Genomic DNA, 26,119 nt, shown 5'->3' with positions numbered 1-26,119 from the left:
GTGTCTAAGTGAACATGCAGGGATGATTGTGTTTTACTTCTCTGCTTCGTCGGCAAAGTTGAAAATACTTTTACTTCATAACAAAAGTACAGCCCATAACAACGCTCCTTACAGTGAGCCCTAAGGGATCTGTGGCACTGCACAGTAGGCAAACGGCGCTGTGTGTGCAGGTGGAGCAGGCCTGGCAAGAGGTGGAGCCGGTCTGGGAGGAGGTGGTGGTCCGTGTCTCCAGGTTCTGGAGCAAAAGTCTCCTGCTGCTCCTCAGCATCAAGGCACCATGGAGGCACCAGACCAGCCTCAGAAACCAGCCAGAGCACCTGGTGCAGGTGGAGCAGGTTCACTCACTGGTTAAAAGGAAGGAGATGTCATTTTTGCTGACTTGAAACAAGCGATGACACTTGAGCCTGACTGAGCACCAGCTGGCGCCGTGATTAAAATAGACCCAATGATGTTAAAAATGAAAGTCTTGACAAGATGTTATTTCCAGTTTCCCTTCAAATGTAATTCTTGACACTGAAAGTGAAAAATGTATGAAGTTCACTGAAGGAACTCACTTCTGCTATGCCAATAAAACCCGCTGATGGATCTTTACTGACCAGCCCTGAGGACATGCACGTCGTCCACAGTGAGGCTTCAGGTTCTGTCAGCATGTTAAATATGTTCTTGAGGGTAAATGTTCACTTTCACCTTGGTAAGTGCAGTTCCATGTGTACAACTGGAGCTGCTTTTCCTAGATTTGTTTGTCTATGGGACATAACTCCGCAGATTGTCGCCTTGGCTCAGTATTAAGTAATAAACACGCCATAGATGCCAAAAATAATGCTAATGCGTGTGGAAAAGAACATGTTAGCTTTAGGATGTGAGAGCATTGTTTTTTTCCTTTGGACTGGCCCAGAGTTCCTCCCTCAGTGGACAAATATGGAATGATGTCACATACTGATTTGCTTAATTGTGTTCCTGTTCCTTGCTCATCCTTACGTTCCCCAGAGCAACTTAAGAAGGTAACACCAATGTATAGATATTTTTACCATGATGTTATTATTGAAGCGTGTTCTCTAGCCAGCTGTAGCTGCACGGGGCTGCTTGGAGGACTTGAAAGGATAGAAGTGACAGCAGCGTCATGTGTGCGAGGCCAGGCCAAACATGCAGCTCTTGTCATCTTTGCAGGGCTTCAATGAAAAGGTCTCAGTAACAATGTTCGACTACTCTGTCTCTTGTTCTCTGGCTTTTAGAGCATTGAATGCCTGCATTCCCAGAGAGAATAGATGTCTCAAGGGTTACTCAGAAAAAGGTTAGATAGAAATCGTCTGTCTGCTCTTCTGTCATTGTGCAGACAGAATAAAAGGAGGGCCAGTCTGCTTTCCATATTCCCTTTGTTGGGGGCTGGAACCATCATCCATGTTTCCCTTTCATTTCCTCTATTACAAACACTTGAACACACCTCATCAACACTGATCTGTCCAGCTGAGTGACACACAGGCAACAGACGGTTTCTGGACTGAGGGAAATTAAGGGTGTAAATGGCTTTTCTCCTGCCATGAAGTTTGATCTCCAGCGACAGGTGACAAGTGAGGCAGGAAACTCCTGTGCACAAATGCTGAACTGAGTGAATGACGGAGGTCAACCAGCAGGTTACAGTCACTGTCACCTGCCTCCTCCTCTCTGATTTCAGCCTCATATCTTGTCTGGGCCATTCATGCGACCTTCAACCTGCCTCAGCCACACGCGCCACACTGCCACTCAACCACCAGTCGCTGCTTCTCCAGCCAGGCAAAGCAGGCCTGCAGAACCACACCTGTGCTCTCATTGGTATGCCAGAGGCACAAGTCCATCAAGGAAGAAGACCTGGCCTGCAGGGGTCTTGCTCAGCTGATGGCCAATTTAGCCCCCACAGAACTCTGAACTCTCTAAGGGTTAGGGTCAGTGAGTAGGATCAGGTTTAGCATGCCTTTATATGCTACTTCATGTCAACACTTCTCTTTCAGACATCCTACTCTTGAAGACCATCAAATTGCTCTGATGAAATTACATTCATACCTACAGTTTAGGGTGATTCATCAGCATCCTCAGGAGGAGAAGAACAGATTTGCTCTAATAGAAGAGTATCACAGTCAGTGGGATTTTAAATGCTATCTTCGTTAAAATGTAGATCGGGTCTGTGGTTAACAGTACCTCATTTCACATGTACTTGGTACTTTGCTCACTCACTTTCATGAATTCCAATTAGAATTACTGTCTTTTCCTCCTCTTCTGAATTAAATTGCGAGATTAAAGGGAAACTAAGCGTCATCTAAAGGGAAATTGAATCATTTAAGGAAAACTAAGAGTAATCTAAATGGAAACTGAGGGTAATACAAAGTAACCTAAGAGTAATCTAAAGGGGAAACTAAGAGTCGTCTAAAGGGAAACAAAGTCAAGTCAGTTTTATTTGTATGGCAACACATCACAACAACAGTTCTCTCATGAAGCCCAGTGCATCATGGGAGATCCCCAGCAGTCTGAGCCCATAGCAGCAGATCTATCTTATTTGTTAAATCCCATAATATATCACATACTGCAACAACAAACAGAGCAAAAGAGTGTGCGAGTGTGTGTGTGTGTATGCCCGAGGGGAGGCAGAGGAAGATGGGGGACGGGACTCATCACAGCCACGTCACCTTGGGTCGGCCAGAAGGAGGGCTCCAGAGTGTAATGGCGGCTTCCCAATAACGTGACTGCAATAAAGGTGAGCACTGAGAGGGAGGTTTGAATCCTTTGGCAGTCAGATGTGTACACGTGTATGTGTGCACGTCTATGTGTGTGTGTGCACGTATATGCGTGCATGTGTATGCATGCGTTAGCGGGAGAAGAGGACATGGAGGCGTACGACAGCAGTACTCAGACGACCTCTTCTCTGTCTTCCACACAACTCGCCTGGCTAAGCTGATGAGCGGCGTGAGTCTGGAACTTTAACCAACACAGCAGGCACTGGTCTCAACTGGGAGTTCAGGGAATTAGGAATCAGCTTTAAAAGAAACAAGGTCCTGGTTATCCTTCTTCTTGAAAAGGGTAGAGGTGTGTAAGCGACAACATTTGGCATCCTGGTGCTGTTATATAGTGCCGTTTCTTTTGCCGTAATGCAGACAAAATATGCCACTTTTATGCCGTAATGAAGTCCCTCAAGAGAACAGCGTGAAAACTGCCATTCAAACAGGTGTTAAATATGGGTTAAAAGGCTGTATTTATAGTGTGATGATAATCTCACCCCTCTTTTCTCCCAGCCACTGAATTTGAAGTGTTGGCGCCCAATCGCTGCTCAAGCCAAGCAGACCAAATCAGTTCAGCACAGATCCCCTAGTGTGGATGAGTTTCTGGAGTCCTGGCGTTGCTATTACTTTGGTTGGGTGACATCATTTTTTGGGAACTGAGGCGGATTTTCACCTAATGGGAGCTGTGGAATGTCAGAGGCATGTTGTATGACTCAGGCGTGCACCCACGAGTTGGGTGTATCAGTTTTATTAGCTTGACCGGTTTTATGGAGTTGGTGCTCCTCTTTGTTTTAGCCAGCTGACCACATGTAGTTTCCAGGCTTTGGAATTTACATGTAGGCTTTAAAGACAGTCCATTGTCCAAATGTTGGCCTCTTTGTCCAAAGTCTGTTGGTGAGGCTCAACATGTTCCAGTCTCTGTAGGAGGATGTGATGGTCAATGTTATCAAAAGCTGCATGAAGATCTAATAAGATGTGGTCAAAAATATGAGGCAGGCCACTTGGGTTGATCACTGCAAGGTTCATTCTCATGGTGCCGGGGATCAGAGTAGACAGATGTCAAGCGTTCCTCTAAGCCCAACCCTAGGAGACCAAGAGTCCCTTTGTAACCCTACAGGATACACATGACTCCTTATCAAACAAACTGTTGACTGTCCTTCCTGATGATTTTACACTTTTGCTATCTTTGGGTCCTTATATCGCGCCAAATCACAACAAAGCCATCTCAAGGCACTTTACTCAAAGAGCAGGTCTAGAACCTCGTTCTCTAACTCAGAAGAGACCCAACGTTCCCACAGGGGCAGCACTCGGCAACGCTGGCAAGAAAAAACTCCCTTTAAGGAAGAAACCTCAGGCAACCGGGCTCAGAGTGGGCGGCCATCTGGCTCAACTGGTTGGGGTTGAGAGAGATGGAACTGGGGGGAGGAGAGTGAGGTGGGGGGCAGGGGGAAAAGAGGAGAGAAGGATGGAGGGGTAGAGAGGAGAGAGAAACGCAGACCAGGGCGAGTGAGTAGTTGGTCCAGGACAGGAAGTGATCAACCCAGCGTCTACAGCCCCAGGTGACCTGCAGGGCGACAGCACAGACACCTCCAGGAAGAAGTTGAGGTTGATGGATGATTGACACATGAGGATGTTGTAGATGAAGATGGATAGAACAGAGAGGAGGAGGAAGCTCAGTGCATCACGGGAGATCCCCAGCAGTCTGAGCCTATAGCAGCAGGTCTAAGGGCCAGCCTAAGCAGTCCTGACTATAAGCCTGATCAACAAGGAAGGTCTTTAGTCTGCTCTTAAACCTAGAGAAGGGGTCTGGGTCCTGGACTGAAACTGGGAGACGGTTCCACAGGAGGGGACCCTGATAGCTGAAGGCTCTGGCTCCCATTCTACTGTTAGAACTCTAGGAACCACAAGTAGACCTGCATGCTGGAGCGTAGTGCTCTGGTGGGTTCATGAGGAACTAGGAGCTCTTCCAGATACGATGGAGTCTGACCATAAGAGCTTTAAAAGTGAGGAGCCGGATTTTAAACTCTGTTCTGGATTTTACTGCAGCGAAGCTAAGACGGGGTGATGTGGTCTCTGCTCCTGGTTCCTGTCAGGACGCCTGCAGCTGCGTTCTGGACCAGCTGGAGAGCCTTTAACCACTTGTTGGTGCAGCCTGATAATAAAAAGCTACAATCGTCCAGCCTAGAAGTCACAGACACATGGACTCGTTTTCACCTGGAGACAGAATGTTTCTGATCTGAGAGAAACTGCGTCGATGGAAAAAGGCGGTCCTAGCAATTTCATTGATGTGGGAACTGAAGGATAGACAGACAGATAGATAGATGATAGATGGATGATATAGATGATGGAAAGATAAATAGATGGAAAGATAGATAGATAGATAAATAGATGGAAAGATAGATAGATAGATGAAAGATAGATAGATGGATGATAGATAAATAGATGGAAAGATAGATAGATAGATAGATGATAGATAGATGGATGGAAAGTGTCAAAAGTGGTGTTCTTAGGAGAGAGCAATGGCTGGAGCTGCAATGTGCTGTTTAGCGGTGCATTTATTTACACAGGACAAGACAAAAGTGACAATAATGATAAGGAGGGAAAAAAAACTCTTTAAACTGCACTTCCACTCTGTGCAGGAGCATGTAAGAGTTACTCTCTATTTGCCTCTGACTCTCTCCGGCGTGGAGTTGGTTGGAGCCTTATATAGCTGATGCTCCTCCTCGGCTCAACCAACTACCAATTAACACAAATTGACCTTATTCTCAATACATATTTTATAAATGGCCTCACAATAAACCAACAAAACAAATACATGTAAGTAAATAAAATCCCCCCCATCACACTTCACAATTAATGATAACCCCATAGAAATAAGCAGCAATGTCAACCCTAAGGAGAAAACCCCCCTACACTCACAAAACAATGGCACAACCCTGCCCAACCAGAAGCTGCCACTGCTTTTAAAGACGGCCCACTTCCACTGCTCTGGTTTGCCCTTGGAAGAGAGAAGGAGAGAACCACAAACCCAACCACACATCGGTAAACTGAATAAACATATTGTTGACTCGTGTGTGTGTGTGTGTTATATTATTGTAGGGAAAGGATATAGAAATTTGCAGAAATGTCCAGCGTGGTGCGTGGACTCACCACCTACACAGAGGGGAAGCATGTATTTGTGTGAATCCTTTTAATGTGACCAGGCCTTTGTCACATTACCACCCTCCTCTCCTGCAGCGGCAATGTTTGGCAGACGTGACAAATAGTCACCAAAAGATAGATGGATACATGGATAGATAGACAGATGTGTTTGGTAAGAAGAAAACCTGCACACACACGGCCCTCCATGGCACACCGTCCCCCACCCCTGCTCTCTCTATGCCCAAACTACGAATCCACAAAAGCAGCTCCATCCCCCTGAATTTATCCTAGAAGTTCCTCCTGCAAGACAAACCAAAAGTTAGTTGTAAATCAATTAATTAACAAATGCTACATCTGTCATTTTTCCAATTCTGTAAACCTCAGCCCCACATTGCATGTACCCAGACACTTCTGAGTTCATCTAAAAACACCCCTGCTACCAGTTTACAACATGGCACATCCCCTCCCTATTTGTGTGATGGGACTCTCCCAGATTAGGTTTGTCCACCGATGCCAGGAAACCTGCATGAAAGGTAAGAGAGAAGTTAAATGTACAATTAACTTGGCAAATAGTAAAACTAAAGCTGCCAAGGTACATGATGTGTTTCTTTGCCACTATTAAGTGTGGCAGAGTGGATTGGGTGAAAGGGTGATATATCTGTGAGCCCAACTACTGTACTTCAAGCACCAGCTAGCTTAGCATGATATCATCACATTGCTCATGACATGCTCCAATTACACACACACACACACACAGGTAAGTACATTCGTATTAATGTAGACTAACACCCCTAACACACAGTTATATCTGCCGGCCATGATGGTTTTTTTTGCACTTCTGAATAATGATAAGTTTACCTCTCACTCTGCTGCTGAATTTAAGATGTTTTATGAAGTCAGTGTTAACTCTTCTCCTAATCCAGCTATTTTGTGGGGAAAAAAGCAAGGCTTTCTCCAGAGGCATAGTTATATCTTACACAGCCAGCAGGAGGGGCCAAAAATTAGAAGAACAAAAACAATTAGAAAGTATACTCTTCCAAGCAGAAGAAAGCTACATAGTCGATCCTAGTTCTGTCAAGCTGAGGGAGTTAAACACTGCCCTTTACCTTTGGAATGTCTACTTACTTTACAATCAGAGAAAAACCTTAAATTTGCAAAACAACATCAGTATGAGTCTGGGGACAAGTCTGGCAGACACCTGGCACGCCTCTCCAAAGGGAGAGCAGACTCAGACCATCGTCTCAATTGTGGGTGCTGAAGGCAAAAGATCTTTTGATACTCAGGTTATTAATGATAGGTTTGCAGTTTTCTATATGAATCTATATCAAGCTGAACATGATGACGTTCCTCAACTTGTGTAACACTTTTTGCTCCTCTGAAATCATGGGAAGATCAACGCCAGAGAAAGATTTATCTTAAATGCCCCCTTCTCGAGGGGGAAAGATTCTTGATGCCCTTAAAAAGCTTAAGTGAGGAATGTCGCCAGGCCTTGATGGCTTTGATTGTGCATTTTACAAAAAAAATCCTAATTTGGTCCTTGATCCCTATCTGGCCATGTTGAATTACTCAGCTGGAACAGGAATCCTCCCTCCGTCGTTAGGGGAGGCTAATATTTCTCTTATTCTAAATAAAAAGGTAAATGCCCTGAGAGTCGTACCTCTTATAAGCAGATCCCTTATTAAATTCTGATTTGAAACTGCTCTCTAAAACGCTGGCTCTACAACTTGAACGTTTCCTCCCTCATATCATTAATAAACTGGATTTATTAAAGGCAGGAACTCCTCTGGCAATGTGCGGAGGCTCCTCAATATTATTGAATACATGCGTGGGCGGAAGGAGACCGGTCTGGTGCTTTCTCTGGACGCGGAGAAGGCGTTCGACCGCGTCAAATGGCCCTCCCTCTTCTATACCATGAATGCTTTTGGCCTTGGTGACACTTCTGGTGATTGGGTTAGAATTCTTTACAATGACCCACAGGCAGCGGTCATCACAAATGGTCTGAGATCAAACAATTTCTCTCTTGGACACAGAAATCATCAGGGCTGTCCATCGAGCCGCTGGCCCAGGCTATACATTGATCACCCACAATCTCAGGAATCTTTGTTGGAGAGAGGGAGCGTAAGAATTTATATACGGATGATTTTCTTTTGTTGTTGTCCAGCTCAAATCTTTCTATTCCATCTGTCACTGACACCATCACCAGATGTAGCTCATTTTCAGGTTATAAGAACAACTTCTCTAAATCTCTTCTCTTCGCACTGCCCCTCAAGCCCCTGACCTATTTCCTTCCTTTGGTTCCCCTCAGGTTTTGTTTACCTTGGTATATGCATAACTCCTTCATTTGATTTTATGTCTAGTACTAATTTTACACCTGTTAGACACTATAAAAAGGTGACCTTGATCGCTGGATGTCTCTGCCCTTCAAAACTCAAAATTATGTCTTGCCAAGACTATATTGTGTATTGATCCCACCCAGCTAACACATTAACTGATCACCCACAATTCACAGATTTTGTTTACCACAGATGTCTTCCATTGGGGAAGCCAATGTAATTGTCACATATGTGGTCAATAGAGCCAGCACCAACATTTTCAGTTTTCTGTAAGTCAGTTCAGTTCATATATTCTTTTGGGTCCTTTACCACTCTGCACTGAGTCAAGTGGACCCAAGACTCTCTCTCTGCAATTCTGACAGCTGCAGGTGTACATAATAACACTCCCTTCCACCGCTTCTGGCTCCAGTACTTCCTTCTTGGGTCTTTGATGAGTACCCAGGACCCTGGATCAACTGGGTTTGTCCTTTGGAAACTTTGTGGGAGAGCCAACGCCACCTGCTGAGAAAAAGAAGACAGAGCAGCAATCAGTTCTCGCATGCAACTTGTCATTGTTCCATCCACATTTTCAAGGTTAGGTGGGTGAGGTAACCCTAGGGCTGGCAAACGATGAGCAGTCAGAATCTCAAAAGGACTTAGTCCTGTAGATCTTGATGCCCAGCCTCTGAGGTAGAGGAGAGCCAGAGGTACTGCTGTCACCTAGTCCATGCCCATTGAAGCTTTAATCTTTGTCAATTTTGCCTTTAACATTGCATTAACGATTTCCACTGCGCTTTGTGGATGGTATGCACAATGAGTTCCGAAGTCAATTTCTAGTTTCTCTGATAATAATTTAATAACTTGGTTCACAAAATGCACTCTATTATTAGTGGTCAATTTCTGTATCTTGGTACCACTTCTTTCATCAAGGCTTTGGCCATTGATATAGCATTTGCATGTCTCACAGAATAACACTCTGGTCATTTTGAACCCATATCCACTAACACTAGGCAATATCCATATTCTCTGCATTTGTCCAGTTGGATGAAATCCATCATGACATGCTCAAACGGGCCCTCTGGAGGTGGGTGATGCCATCCTTTGACTCTCATTGTAGGTGCAACTTTATATTTCAGACAAATCACACACTGAGCACAGTAAGCACCTGCTGCTGTTGTGGAAAAAATAAAAGACTGTAGGCTATGATGGAGGAGAAGGTGAGACCTTTTCAGCCTGAACTGTATGATTACTGGGAGAGAGAGGCCAGGGAAAGAGAAGGCAAAAGCAAGGGAAATAAATAACAGAAGGAAAGGGCTTCTCACGCAGCAGAAGTCTACATACAAAAGCAAGATTTGGATCTGGCATCATCTCATAGACATAAACCATCACATTACGATGACACCTGGACACTACCATATGCACCACTTCCACATCAGTCATTGCCTATACAAGTTTATCCGCAACCCCTCCAACTACAACAAGCCATGCAGCCCTCAACCCAACAGCCCCACGGTTTATTGTGTTTCTAGCTCCTCAGATACCAGCCACTCAGCAACGTGCTGCTAAACGCAGACACCACACCAAAGCAGCTTCCAGTTAGATGCTCAGCCAGAGACAATAAGGGGGCAGGCTTAGGAAGACTGAATTCTAAACATGGTGACGTGCGGAACGTGTGTTGACCTTAGGTACAAAAGAGAAGGTGGCAGATCCGTCATTTCATTTAGCTGATAAACTTTTGTGACACCGGGACTGGATCCCCTGTTAAGGTGTTCCCGGCTCCTATTATTCAAATGCCAGGGCCTCAAGGCTTAATGCAGGTCGCTAGACCATGGCTTCCAGAGGAAATGAAATCTGTAGCAACAGCAGTCCCAAAGCCAGAAGAGGGCATAGAGACATGCCTGACTGAAGCTGTAAAATGCATGGACAGAATACAAACTCCAACCACAGCAGAAATGGCTGCCATATTGGCCAAAAAATGTGCACCTCACAGGTTGCAACTTAGGGAAAGATTGCCTTTAGACAAGGACTGTACCTCCCCTGCTGCTGCTGCTAACCCTCCAGCTCCAGCTCAGCTGGCAGGAGCAGGTCGCTATCAGACAGTCCTTAATGATTTGTTTACAGAACTATGGGCTTGTGACACTGCAACCCAAGACTGGACTAAAATGGCCATATCTCAAGGGTTAAAAGACACTGCTAGAGAGTTTTTGGGAAAGGTAGCCCAAGCAGTGAGCAAACATGGGGAGGGACTACTAATGCACAACAGAAAGAAGCATTGATCAGATAGTATTTTGTCCTGGGAGGAAAGAAGGAGATCATGGAATATGTGAAAAGTCATCTTGTTACCTGGAGCTAGTGTTGTCAAAAATCAATTTATCGATTACATATCGATTTTGGAAAAATGAAAATGCTACAAAATGACTTTTACACAGTATTGATGTATCGATACTCTACCTGCCTCCTTGGTTTATACATGCGCCGCCGCCACCAACACACACACACACAATCAGACAGAGCGCTGCCCTGGGGAGTGAGCCATCGTGCAGCAGCCCCTCCTCTCCTGCCTCACTCACACAAACACTGCTGACTTTATTCTTTTTCATGTAGTCGCTCTACATGTGTCAGCTGCCATGAGATGGCGTCTGCAGGACCTTCGCCACCAGTTTTAATAAAGAAAAAAAACAGCAGAAGTGCTGTTTGACGGTTCTTTTGATTTGAGTCGGATGAACAAGGAAAGCCAAAGGACAGAAGTAAGCTGATATGCAAGAGATGCAACAGAACTGTGCCACTAGCAAAGCACCCACAAGACAGACACCCAGACCTGTATAAGGAATTCCAAGAGGTTGGTAACAGTATAACTTGAAGTATGTGTTGCCTAGATTTAGTGTATCAGTGTTAGCGAGAGCTAGCTAGCTGAAAAGTTCTCTTCCTCAAGGATAAAGTTCTTTATTGTTCTTTAAATAAAAAAAAACATTTTTGCACTAAATTCTGAGTGGTTGCGTAGTATCGAAAATCAAATTGAATATCAATATTTTTTAAATATCATTTGGAGGTGTGAAATCCAGTATTGGGACAACACTACCTGGAGCACAGTAGCACAAAATGAATTGCTACAATACGCTGAGAATTTTGAAAGGATTAAGGAAAAAAATTAACAGAGAAAAGAGGAGGATCTACAGGATGCTGCACTCAGCTTGTACCAAAGGAACACACCAATGGGAAGAGGAAATGGAGGTAGAGGTGGCAGGGGAGAGAAAGGAAATGAGGGTGGAACGGGGGCAACCCAAAGGTACAATGACAAAGGCTTCTGGGAATGTGAACAAATAGGCCATATAGCGCATCAATGTCATCAACAACAATCTGTAATGCCTGTGTCGTCACAACATGATAACAGCGTAGGACAGGGTGGATTCTCACTTGGGGGCGCCAGGACGTCAGCTTTTTCCACAACTCACTTCTAACAACTGAAGCTCTCTCTTTCTGTTAATGGGGTTATTGTTTCTTTTTTAATTTACACAAGAGCAGACCTTAGTACACTTGGAAAGCACAATAGTAGTAAATTTCTGTCACTTAAAGCGATAGGATAGTGCATGTCACAGGAGCATCAGGGCAGCTTAGATCAGAACCGGTTTCTAAACCATTGGTAGTTAAGTATGAAGATCAAACATTGGAACATTCTTTTTTCATGAGCAGTGTTTGCCCCAGAAAAGTATAGGGCTGAGACTTAATCTGTAAATTACATTTTACGCTTTCTCTCACACAGAATGGGGTGGGTTTAGAGGGACCATTAGTTTTATTTGTCAGACAGTTTCTCCTACATGGATAGATATGAATGTGTAGAGTCCAAAATAGATATAACATTTCCAGTCTCAGTCCATGGAAATAAGGAAGTCCCAGAGTTCTTACATTGTGTCATGGCAAACTTTCAGATTACTCCTAATTCAGATTATTTAGAAACCTGGTACCAAGTACAGCATGTTGTTAAGACTGTTAACATAGCCAGCATCATTACTAGTGAAATCTATGCTGCGGCTGTAGTAGACCTGTCAACTGGTCTTTCACCTTTGTTTGCAGACTTTGATTCCTATCAATATGTGGCTTTAGAAAAAACACAAGGTACATGGACTGACGTTGTACCATTGGCGAAAGAGTGTTGATGCTAAACATTGGACACCAGTCCAGCACACACCAAATTTGTTTTATTCATCATCACAGAAGGCACATTTCTTTCAGAGATGGTGTTCTGTAAGAGCCAACCCTGTACAAAGGCAGCTCTTTATACCCCCTGAGGCAATCCCTGTGCATGATAATGTACAAACTCTGACCCCTCAGGAGAGAAACTTTGCTGGCAGGTGTACCCACCTCAGCATGCACTAAGGATAATTATGATTTACGGTACTTTGACAACTGCCCCGCCTCAAATTATTCAGGCTAGACCATTAACTCAGTATCCATCTAAAGCCCAGTATCCATTGCCTAAAGAGGCAGAGCAAGGGATTGAGGCAACATTCAAAGCATTGCTGGAATGTAAGGCTATTGTGCCTTGCTCCTCAACCCCTTGTAATACTCCCATTCTGCCAATTAAAAAAAAAACCCTGATAATACCTGGAGATTTGTGCAAGATTTGAGACTTGTCAATGAGTACAACCCAGATATCATATTGTGCCAAATCCTTGCACCATTCTCTCCAGCCTACCAAGAGATATAGCTTGCTTTATGGTCATGGAATCAAAAATGCATATTTTTCCATCAGAGTTGATGCTTCATGTCAATTCTGGTTTGCATTTACTTTTACAGGGCAGAGTTTCCAATGGGCTCATTTGCCCCAAGGCTACTATGAATCGCCCTCAAAATTCAATTAACTCTGGTGTGTTGCCTTTCAAAATTTAGTCGTGCTATTATTTTATATATATTGATGAGATTCTTGTAGCAAGAAAAGTGTTTGAAACTGATACAGTGGAGCTACTTACCTAGGTCAAAGTGGGACTACAAATCTCCAAACAAAAGTTGCAACTCTGTCAGGAGAGTCAAATATCTGGGTCACATACTCACTCCTGGTTGTCAGGCCCTGGGTGCTTCTTGTATCTCTGCAATTACTGCATGTCCCAGACCCGGGGCAAAGCAGCAATTATTAGGTTTCCTATGAGTGACAGATCATTGCCGAGTATGGATCCTAAATCATGCAGAGAGGGCACAGCCTCTCCAATCCTGTGCAAATACATGCAAAAATCTGACTGACAGCTTAACTTTGACTGACAACTGTGATAAGGCCCTTTTTGATTTTAAAATAGCTTTAGCCTCGGCTCCAGCTCAATGACTTCCAAGTTATGATGTACCTTTTCATTTGTTTGTTTGTGAAAAAGCAGGATACATGTCAGGAGTATTATGCCAACATCGTGGTGGGTGGTACAGACCAGTGGCATATCTATCTAAACAATTAGACCCTGCAACAAGAGGAATGACACCCTGTATGAAAGCAGCAGTAGCCGCAGCTGCCAGTGGAGTGTTATCCTGCTCAGACTTAGTCTGATTAAACCCACTGACTGTCCATGTCCCACATGAAGCACACTCCCTCTTAATGCGAGCAAAATCTTCACATGTAACACCTGCCCACTTTCTGTCATATCAGCATATTCTTTGAAACTCTGTCGCATGTAACGCTTGCCCGCTGTACAACACTCAATCCAGCTACTGTGTTGCCCACACCTGATGATGGGGAACACATGACTGTTGTGAAGTTGTTTCTATGTGCACTCAACCATGTCCTGACATTTCCTAAATTCCTTTTCCGAATCCTGACAACATTTTCAACGTTGATGGCTCATCTATGTGTCTGGGGCCTTGAGAGGTAGGGAGCAGCAATGCTGTTGTCAATCAATTTGAAGTAGTGGAGGCCTACGCCCTCCCTGGAAATTAAGCTCCGTCAGCACGGGCACCGCACACCACTCCCATCCATTCACCTGGCGAACATTCGCTCCCTTCCCAACAAGATGGACGAGCTGCTTCTCCTCAATGGATCCAACAAGGACTTTGCATGTTCTGCTGCCCTTTGCTTCACTGAACCCTGGCTCAGTGAGGCTGTACCTGACGCCGGATTACATCTGCCGGGCTTCTCTCTTTATCGTGCAGACCGCGCTAAGGAGCTATCAGGGAAAACAAAGGGCGGTGGAATATGCTTTTACAAAAATGAAGGTTGGTGCACATCCGTCACAGTCCTGTCTGAACATTGCAGCCCGAATCTGGAAGCTCTTATCATTAACTGTAAGCCGTTTTATTCGCCGCGGGAGTTTTCCTCCTTCATCATGGTCGGAGTTTACAGGGTCCTGTACAGGCAGGCCAGAAACCCGCTGAACAAGGAGATCAGAGTGGCTAAGAGGAGCTACTCCGAGAAGCTGAAAAAACAGTTTTCAGCAAACGACCCTGCTTCAGTGTGGAGGGGCCTGCGAGACATCACCAACTCCAGGAGACCCCCCCCCCCCCCCGCATCAAGGCAAACAAAGACCTGGCAGGCAACCTCAACACCTTTTATTACAGATTTGAGAGGAACAACTTCACACCTCTCACCAACTCCAGCCCACCTCTCACCCAGACCATCAGTACTGAAGTGACCACCGCCACACCTCCAGCTGCTCCCCAACCTGTCCCCCTTGTCACACTCAGAGTGTGTGAAGATGAGCTGAGGTGGCTGTTCCAGAAACTGAAAATCAAGAAAGCACCAGGCCCAGATGGAGTGTCACCATCCTGTCTGAAACCCTGTGCTGACCAGCTGGCTCCAGTCTTCACCAGGATCTTCAACAGCTCCCTGGAGAAGTGTGAAGTCCCCGCCATCTTCAAACACTCCACCATCATCCCAGTCCCCAAGAACTCCTCCATCACTGGACTGAACGACTACAGGCCCTGATGTCTGTGGTCATGAAGTCCTCTGAAAGACTGGTGTTGAGCCATCTAAGGACTGTAACAGGACCCCTGCTGGACACCCTGCAGTTTGCCTACTGGGCAAACAGGTCGGTGGATGATGCTGTCAATCTGGGACTGCACTACATCCTGTAGCATCTTGACAGCCCAGGGAGCTACGCAAGGATCCTGTTTGTGGACTTTAGCTCGGCATTCAACACGATCATCCCTGAACTCCTCTCCTCCAAACTCTCCCACCTCAACGTGCCGCCGTCCATCTGTCAGTGGACCACCAGCTCCCTGACAGACAGTCAGCAGGTGAGGCTGGGAGATTTCACCTCAACAACGACTGTCAGCACTGGCGCCCCCCAAGGGTGTGTCCTGTCCCCCCTGCTCTTCTCCCTCTATACCAACAACTGCACCTCCAAGCACCCAGCTGTGAAGCTCTTGAAGTACGCAGACGACACAACGGTCATCGGCCTGATCCAGGACGGCTGGTTTTCTGGTGCAGTCAGAGCAACTTGGAGCTGAACACGCTCAAGACTGTGGAGATGACAGTGGACTTCAAAAGACAGCCCTGGCCACTGCTCCCCCTCACCATCAGCAACAGCCCTGTGTCAGCTGTCAAGTCCTTCAAGTTCCTGGGAACTACAATCTCTCAGAACCTGAAGTGGGAGACGAACATCCACTGCATCCTGAAGAAGGCCCAGCAGATGATGTACTTCCTGCGACAACTAAAGAGACACGGTCTGCCTCAGGAGCTGTTGATCCAGTTCTACACCGCTGTCATCGAGTCTGTCCTGCGCACCTCCATCACCGTGTGGCTCAGAGGAGCCACACAGCAGGACAAGAACAGACTGCAGCGCACAGTTAGGACTGCCCAAAGACTCACTGGAGCCCCCCTGCCCTCCATTCAGGAACTGTACTCCTCCAGAGTCAGGAAGAACATCATTAGAGACCCTTCTCACCCTGGACACAAACTGTTCTCACTCCTCCCCTCTCGCAGGCCCTACAGAGGCCTGCGCACAAAAACAACAAGACTGAAAAACAGTTTCTTTCCCACTGCCATTACTCTACTAAACAGTTGATCTGTTAACCTGCTGCACTGTTGAGTGGTCACACACTCATGTTCAACTGGACACCCACTCAAGTCTGCACTACATGCATCTTCAAGTAAAGGTCAAGGTCTAGGGGAGGAGTGAACGGGAGCACGTCAGAGTGAACATCACACTTGTGCTTGATTCAACATGGCGGCACACATCTGAAGATTTGAAAACAAGCTAACTCATTAACGCCGATTTACACAGTTAGATAAATCGAAAACTCAAACCACGATAAGAGATTTTCAACTCTCTCATCCACAAACAATCCTCAAAATAAATCTGGAAGAAGAGACAGTGGAAAGTTTGCAGGAGTACGTTGACGAGTGCTACCACCGACTCGTCATGGGTAAGACCGACAACGCGGCAACCCCACTTCCTAAAAGAAGCCGACCATCCAGCGCACCCTCATCGCCCGATAAGGATTTCAGAGACATCCTGGAATCAATAGACAAGAAACTTACAAGTTTCGACGCAAGACTCTCTCTAGTGGAAATCCTCCACAGAGAGTTCCAGGCTCTCCCTGAGTCGCTGGAATTTAGCCAGCAACAGGTGGCTTCACTGGCCACTGAAAATCAAGCCCTTAAAGCCTCCATTAAAACACTCACCAAGGGTGCGACGGAGATTAGAACAAACGGATGAAAGAGGCTATCCTCGACATCCAAGCTAGGAGCATGCGCAACAACCTGGTATTCTCCGGCATACCTGAGAAGACGGAGGAAGACCCCGAGATGTCCATCAAAGACTTCCTCCACAAACAGCTGAAACTTCCAATGGAGACCGTGTAGAACATCACCTTCCACCAGGTGCATCGCCTTGGAGGGAAGAGGCCAGAGAACCGGCGGCCCAGACCCATCGTTGCGAAGTTCGACCACTTCGAGCAGAAGGAGCTGGTGAAGAGCCGGGGCAGGGAGCTGAGAGGAACGGACTTCAGCATGAACGATCAATTCCCTAAGGAGATGCTGGAGCGCCGCAAACGCCTGTTCCCTGTCAGGAAGAGGTTCATCGAAGGTGGATCGAAGCCCTGTCATTGCGATGGATAAATTGTATGTTAACGACCAGTTGTTCCGTGATCCAGAGATCACCCCTTGGCTCTGCTGAAGCGCGTCTCCTCTCTCCACCCGGAACTCACCGGATTCAGCCGAGGATGGTATTAGCATGGTTAAGTTTATGGATGAAGGTAACACCAATTTCTCTCATTCATAGTTTTTTCTTCTTTCTCTTTCAAGACTGTGTGAAGCCTAAAAACATAAAAACACGCGGTAGACTGCTACATGCCGAGTTCACTCACGAGTGTATTTATGTGTATTTATGTCACCCCTTTGTCTTTCCTGTCGTTTTGTGTTACATGTTATTTTTAAATGTGATGTTTATATGGTTTGTCGTGCAGATATAATATATTGTTACATTTGCCACACACATGCTTTCCCGTCCTCTCTGGCACCACCACACACACTCACACGCGCGCACAAAGATACAGGTACACTTTCACTTGCTCACTCACCTACTTATTAAAACTTACACTCAGTAGATTAGTTTAGATAAAACTACGGTTTGTCACTTGGAATGTGTGTGGAATCGGCTCACATGAAAAACGGCTAAAAATCTTAACACACCTACAAAATTTACAAGCAGACATTGTCCTATTACAGGAAACCCATCTACCTAAAACAGGTAATCGTGTTAAGCCCACAGTTCCCGCACACATACACAGAGAGTTATAACACCAAGCAAAGAGGCGTAGCCATTCTGATTCACAAAAACGTCAGGTTCACTTGTAAAAACACCATCGTAGACCCAGAAGGTAGGTTTGTAATAGTCACCATAGCCACACACAACACAGAGGTATGCATGGCCAGGATATATGGTCCAGATGTTGATGACCCCTCCTTCTTCCACAGCTTCTTCACTGCACTCTCAGCCCACTCAGACACAGCACTCATAGTAGGGGGAGACTTCAACCTGGTATTCAACCCACCAGTGGACAGAATCAGTAGAGCAGCTCGTCAACACAACTGCCAATCATCCGACATAATAAAGCAGTAAATGAGTGATTTCGGTCTTTGCGATGCTTGGCGCTCACGCCACCCCACGCTAAAGGAATACACCAACTACTCGCCAATGCACCACTCCTCCTCTCGTTTGGACCACTTTTTAATTAGTAACTCAATTGTGAAGGATGTCTTTGACCCCAAGATTCACCCCATTGCCATTAGCGACCACGCACCAGTCACTCTGACACTCACAAAAAAAACTAGAACACTGCTTTCTAAACAATGGAGATTTAATACATCATTGCTCAAGGACCCCAATTTTATTAAATTCTTCAAGGAGGAATGGACAATTTTCTGTGAGCTAAATGACCAGCCTGATGTCTCAGCTTGTGTGCTGTGGCAGGCGGCAAAAGCAGTCATGCGGGGCGAAATAATATTTTACTCTTCATATCAGAAAAAACAGGAGAAAGCTCTCGAAACAGAATTAAATGAAAAAATTAAAGCCTTGGAGACAACTTATGCCGCCTCCCAAGAGGAACACCTACTGAGAGAATTAAGGGAATTAAAACTAAAACTAAATGAGTTACTCAACATCAAAACACAATTTCAGCTGCAGAGACCACGCTTGGAGAACTTGGAACAAAACAATAAATCCAGCAGATTTTTAGAGAACCAACTAAAACAGAACAAAGAAAGAGCAACAATATCCTCCATTAAGGACTCCAATGGGGAAACAAACTGTGACCCAGAAGAAATCAATTACATTTTCAGGGAATTCTAAAAAAACTTAACTCAACTGAGATTAACCCATCCAAATCTTGCACTGAAACCTTTCTAAGCACAGTTGATTTGCCAAAATTAAATCAAGACCAAATAATGGCTCTGGAGTCACCGATTTCAATGGAGGAACTATCAACCTGATAGACGACTGTAACAGTCAGAGCAAGGATGCCACAATTGTCTCCCTAGATGCAGAAAAAGCATTCGACAGGGTAAAATGGAACTTTCTCCTCACCACATTACAAAAGTTTGGGTTTGGAGATAACTTTGTGAACTGGATCAAAACATTTTACCGCACTCCCAGTGCTTGTGTCAGAACAAATGACCCAAACTTCTCCAAGCTTCTCTCTCCAAAGAGGAACCATACAGGGTTGTCCACTTTCCCCTTCCCTGTTTGCTATATTCATAGAGCCACTCGCAGCTGCAGTCCGGCAAACCAACAACATCAAGGGAATTGATGCTACAAATGTGATCCATAAGATAAGCCTTTATGCTGATGATGTGTTACTTTTCCTACGAAATGCACAATCATCTCTCCCTGAAACGATAGCACTCATTGATAAATTCTCAACCATTTCTGACTACTCTATTAACTGGAGCAAGTCAACTGTTCTTCCCATCAACTCAGGTTTCCAGAGTTCACTCGCCGCACCACTACGGCCAGGAAACATTAAATACCTGGGCATCAACATGTCTGCCAAACTGTCTGACTTGACACGGCTAAATCATACCGCCCTAATTAAAGAAATAGAGGACGACCTCACCCGGTGGAGGACACTACCCATATCACTTATGGGAAGAATAGCAAAAGTAAAAATGATGATCTTGCCAAAAATCAACTATGTTTTCTAGATGGTTCCGTCCCAGCCTCCCCGGACTTGGTTCCAAACACTCGACTCTAACATCTCCAAATTTCTCTGGAAAGCTAAGCCACCACGTATAAGCTTAAAGACTTTACAAAAGAGTAAAGACCACGGTGGCTTGGAACTACCACATTTTTATAATTACTACTTGGCCAATAGATTACAATACATACTAAAATGGTTCAAGCCAAACTCATTAGACCAAGCATGGCGTGATATTGAACAAACATTCTGCAAAGAAATCCAAATCTCTGATCTCCCTTTTATCAGCCCTGTTATCAAGCATCACAGCTGCTTTAAGTGTCTTAGCATCAGCAACACCCTCATAGCCTGGTGGGAACTTCTCAAGAGCAATGGGCTCTCCAACACCCCTTGCAGGCTCACACCTGTCTGGGACAATCCTCACATCCTGCAAAATAAAAAAACAATACATTGTGCTGCATGGGCCGATAAAGGGATTAAAAATCTAGAGCATATCTTCCAAGACAAAGAATTCAGAGAATTTAACCAAATTACAGCAAATTATGGCATTCACAAAAACAAATTTCTGGAATATCTTCAGCTCAAATCTATAATACAGGCACGGTTTGACCTTACCCAGTTAGACTCGTTTGACCAGTTAGACTCAGAGCTTCCACCCAGAATAACAGATTTTTTATAAATTTCACCCCCTAAGCTACTGTATAAAATTAACTCAATAGTTTCAACAGAACAGAATTTATAATCTCTATTCCTTCATCCAAATGGGAGAAAGACCTGTCGATCAACCCACACCCTAACTTTTGGATACAAATCTGCTCCAACACATTTAGAATGATTCGCAGTGGTAACCTACAATTAATAAATTACAAGGTTCTCCACAGAACACACTACACAGGACAAAGGATGTTCCAGATGGGCCTCACACAAACAAACATTTGTCCATATTGTGCGACTGGCTCACCAGACTGCTATCTGCATGCTATATGGCTTTGTACACCTGTTAACGATTTTTGGCAGGGGGTTTGTAAAGACCTATCACGGTGGTTAGGGTACCCCATCCCCACCTCCCCCTCACGTTGTCTGCTAGGTGACCTCACTAATGTTAATATGGAAGTAAACAAATCCTGCATCCTTCTTATTGGAAATCCAAGAACAACCTAAGCATCACTCAATATAGAAACCTTTGATTCGACCACATTTCCATGGAGAGAATGTCTGCTTGGGAGGAAAGTCGATCATCAGAGTTCGAACAAATCTGATCCCCGATAATTAAATCCATCACATAGTTTTGATGGGGGGGACTGGGCTTCGTGGCTCTGGCCCCGGGGCGGTTGGCTATGGACGCTGGCTACCTTGGGTGTCCGCTGGCTCGCTGGGCTGGTGGGCCCGGGGTTACTGCCTTCTGGGGCGGCTTTGGGTCTCGCCTGTTGAGGGATGGTGTGGGGGGCGCGGGGGCGGCTTCCCCTATCATGGCGGCACCCTGTGGGATTGGGGTTTGGGGGTCCTTGGGCTGGGTCGGGGCCTCCACCTGGCATGGGGGGGGGGGGGTTAGGGGCCCTGGGCTCTGGTGCTGGGGATTCGCGCCGGTCCCCCGGTGGGGTCCTGCGGTGGGGGGGCTGTGGTCGCCCAGTCCCCAGGCACTGGTGGGGCGTGCTGGGGCATATTTGCCCCCGGACGATGGGAGGAGGGTGGGGAAGGAAGGTTAGGTGGGGGTTGGAGAGGGAGGGGGATTGAGGGGGAGGAAGGGGAAGGGGGGTCAGGAGGGAGGGAGATAAGGGGGTGGAGAGTGAGGTAGAGGTGGATTGCTTGGCACCTGGGACTTGCTGGCCTGTGGCCCTGCTGCTCCCCCGGGGGGTCGCACCCACATTTGGGAGGGGTTTGCTAACCTCGGCCCGTCCTCGGCGGGCTGGGCCCTGGCGCAATGTCCTGGACTGCCGCCACTTCTGGACAATGGGAGGATGCTGGGGGACGTCTGAAGGATGGGGGTTGACCTCCTTGATGCTGATCAAACTGAGGGCCCTGACCATGGGCTGCTGGCTGGGGGTTCCGCAGTGCACTGCGGGCCTGGGCCCTCCCTGCCCTCGCACTGCGCCGTGGTGGACCCTCTCCCTGGATCTCCGGACAGTGCCCCTTGGTGCTCCAATCTGACCCCTGGACCAGGGAGGCTAGACTCCTTGTCGGCTGGTTGCAGTGGTGATGGGGTGGTCAGCGGGGCCTGTCTGGAAGTTGGCCCCCTGCAGGTCTGGCCCATTCCTCAGCCCCCCTCATCGCCTCTCTGTCCCATCACATAACATCTCATGTGACACGAGGCCTTGAGGGGCTGGACCCCCCAATTTTAATCACATCGTAGACATTTAGGGCTTGGGGGAGTGCATGAGGATGTACTGGGAGACTCTGCCGTCTGCAACCAGCGGGGCTCCCATGCCCTGGGTGCCTCCACCAATTTTAACCACATTCTAGTCATCCACATCATCACATCTACATTCCCATGCACAACACGCACCCTGCACCATGTTGGGATGGGGGGGCAGCTGGGGCAGGGAGTGGGTCCAGTGCTGCCTCCTTTGCTAACTGCACCATTGCAGGCCTGGGGGCCTGGCTGGGGCTCTTTGGGGGGGGGGCGGTTGTCCCCTTCCCGGCGTGGTGGTTGGGCTGGGGTTGGTCGCAGGCCCTGCTGTTGTGCAGTGGATCACTTGCTGGCGGTTTCACTCAGTCTGAGGTGCCCTGGACCGTATCAGCATCTATGTAGTTCTCAGCCCCTGTATGGAGGAAGATGAGAGTATGATTGTTTTGTCCGGGGGTGGCGGTCCTGGGCGTGCGTGCCTTCGGCTCACCCCGGCGGGCGGGCTGGGCCTCTCAGGGGAGTGGGGGGTCCTGGCTGGCTGGCTGGTGGTGCCCTATAGCCTGAAGCCCTCCTGCTCTGGGGGGAGGGGGAGAACAGGGGATGGGTGGAGGGGATGGGCATCGTGGGTTGGGGGGATAGCTCTGTTCGGGGGCGGTGGGTCTGGTCGTTGTAGTGGGCTGTGGCTGCCCCGCCTGGGTGTGGGGTGTGGGTGGGTGTCGGCCTCGCTGCTGGCGGACCTCTTGGGGGGCTCTGGTCGGGTCTCGGGCCAGAGGGGCTCTGTGCCCCTGGGCTCTGCTCATGCTGGGGGGGGGGGGGTGCTCGGCGGGCCCGGGGTCATCTCTGCCCCGTCTTTGCCGTGGTTGCTTCCGGGTGGGGGTTCCTGCTCCTATGCTTTCCTACGGATCCTGGCATGGGTTGGACCAGTGGCTGTTTCCTGGGGGGTGGCCTGGGGCTCCCCGTGTCCTGGGTGTTTCTGGGTGCTCTGGTGGCCTGGTCCTTACCTGCCTGCTACCCTGGACTGGGGTTGTGATGTCCTGGCCCCCCACATCAGCTACAGCCAGCTATGCACAACATCCAAGACAAACCGTAGCACACACACACATAGACATACACACGCGTATACACACATACTCTCATGCGGCGCACAACTGACCCAGCATCACACACTCAGACATTTATCTTAAAATTATATTAAACCAAATGGTAACCCTGCACTGGAAACTCTGCAACCGATGTTTTTTCCTTTTTTTTTCTTTTCTCCTCTCTGTGTTGTTGCTTTTTCTTTGTTTGTTTGTTTGTTTCTGCTATTGTTGTTGTTGTTTTTGTCCCCTCCCCCCCTTGTCTTCCTTATCCTGTCCCTGTTCTCTCTGCTGTCCTCAGTCCGGTACCTTCATCAATGAACCAACACCATTCCTAATAAAGTTAAGCATAAATGGCGATAGGAGGAGTTTATCAGGCTCCTCCTCTGCAGAGTAAAACTGCTTCAGTACAACAAGGCACCAGGAACATGGATGCTGCTGCTGAACAGGACAGGTTAAAAAAAAAAAAAGTTGTGTTTTCTGAAACAAAATATAATTCAAGAAAAAATAAACCTAAGAATTGACAAAAGCTAGAGGCCACTTACATAATAAAGAATTAAGAAGGAATCTTTGCAACACACTTCCATCAGGGAACAAATGGTAAGATTTCAGTTTACTCTAAATGTCTAAGTTAAATGAGTCGAGTCACAAACCCCCCCCCCCAACCCCAACAAAAGTTAAAGTATTCTGATTATCTATATAATTGTTTGCATATTGTATTGTTGCAAGTGATCATATACTGAACATTTATCTTATACTTCATCTTATTGTGGGATAATTTAGGTTAGTTTAGACTTTGATGGTTGAGTTTCAGCTGACAGCAGAGATGGTGGCCTGGTGCAGAGACAAGCGCCTCAACCTCAGCACCAAAAAGACAAAAGAAATGATCACAGACTTCTGGAGGACAAGGACCATGCTGCACTCAGGCCTGAACATCAATGGGGACGAAGTGGAGCGGGTCAGAGGGTTCAGTGTGGCAGGGGTGAGGAAGAGCCTCCTGCTGACCGGGGAGCATCCCTCCCTCCATCTTCTACCTCTTATCCTGTTAGAGGTTGGGGGGAGGGGGTGGAGCCTATCCCAGCAGCCTTCCCCCTGGACAGGTCACCAGTCCATGGCAGGGCCAACACATAGAGACAGACAACCATTGGCTCTCCCAGCCACGCCTACGGTCAATTTAGAGTCTGGATTAACCTGGTCCCTCTTGATGTCTTTGGACTGTGGAGGAAGCTGGAGTACCAGAGAGAACCCAGCAGGAACAGGGAGAACATGGAGACTCACCCAGAAAGACCCCGTGCTGCAGCCGGGGCTCCACCCACAACCTTCTTGCTGGGGGGCCACAGGGAGGACCACTGCTCCACCGGGCTGCTGCTTTCTACACTCTAAAGAAATGGATCCTCACTGAAAAAAAATGTTGTGCTCACATTGATAAAGTGTTTAACTTGAAGGTGAATGCTGGTAGTCTTTACATGATACTTGAGCAGCGACAAAGACTCAGGATACGGGGCTGGAAAAAAAAAAGTCTGCACTACATTGTGGACCTAGCACCAACTGTGTTTTTGCACCATTTTTGTACATTTCTTCTTTCCATAGATGTATATATTTTCTATTATTTATGTTTATTTTTATGTTTATTCTGCGAATTCCATGAGTGACACCAACGGCCGGAGTCAAATTCCCTGTCTGTTGTGAACATACTTGGCCAATTAAACTGATTCTGATTTACAATGATAGTCCATACATGAGCATGATCATGGAGACAGGTTCTCTCACAGCTGCAGGTAAACCCACACAACACAAAGATTTGATAGCTCCTGACTAGAAGCTACTCAACTTCCTGCATATGTAGCTGTCACTAAATGCTCTGCAAATAGCACATCAGACAGATAATGTCAGCTTAGGTGACAACAGAGTGGAGGCAGCAGCTAAAGCAGCGGCAAAAGGGGGAGTAAGGAAACCCACAGAATTTTTACAACCACCAAAAAGTAAATTGAACTCATTTCTTACTCTGCAAATACCAGACATTGTGACAACGGAAGAGGCTTTCAAAGAAGCCCACAGGCAACAGGCAGGAAAAAAAGAAGGAAGTAGAAAAATTGTAAAGAGAGTACAAGTGGTCTTTGGGTACACAGCCCCTCAGGTAGACCTGTCCTTCCAAAAGCATATTTTCTTATCATTGCCAAATTGGCTCATGGTTTTGACCATAAAAGGGAAACTAAGAGTAATCTAAGAGTAATCTAAAGAGAACTATTCTACTGACCTATTCCATCAGAATTAAAATCAGGCAACCTGGCCAGTGGGGTCTCTGAGAGGAACCACTTCAGAGGAATGTAGTCTCTGTGAACCAGAGCCCTGGCACCAGAATAGATCTGTGTAACTGCCCCCCCCCCCCCGAAGGCCATGAGAGCTGCTGCTCCACCCGCCAACGACTATAAATAAGAGCAGAGGTGGATACCGCCACCGCTCATCTGCTGAGGGAGATTAATTATCACTGTTGCCCTCTGAGGAGTGTTGTGATGTACTGGTGTCCTCCTAGCAGACACCACTCTCATGGCTGTGCACACACACCACCACACACAGCGTCAAGGGTTAGATGGACACGTTTGGTGTCAAACAAAAATCTCTTTCATACTCACACTCACTCTCTCTCACTCTCACACACACACACACACGCACACACTCTGCCTACCTGGGTCAGTTGTTGTCATCCGTCATTGAGAAGGTCCCTGCACCAGCACCACTGCTGCGTCTTTGTCTGGATGTAGAACCCCCTGGGGGCTGCCTGTCCTCAACTGCTCCAGATACATCGCCTGTACTCACTTTCTCTCATCCAGCCAAGAGTCAAAGTCACCTTGATCAGGTGCAGCGAGGGAGCTGCTGCTATTTTAG

Source organism: Aulostomus chinensis, chromosome 11, assembly GCF_037954235.1.
Source record: "Aulostomus chinensis isolate RoL2024-O1b breed Wild chromosome 11, RoL_Achi_v1.0, whole genome shotgun sequence".
In the NCBI taxonomy this organism is placed as follows: domain Eukaryota; kingdom Metazoa; phylum Chordata; class Actinopteri; order Syngnathiformes; family Aulostomidae; genus Aulostomus; species Aulostomus chinensis.
Note: the sequence above shows the minus strand (reverse complement) of the source record.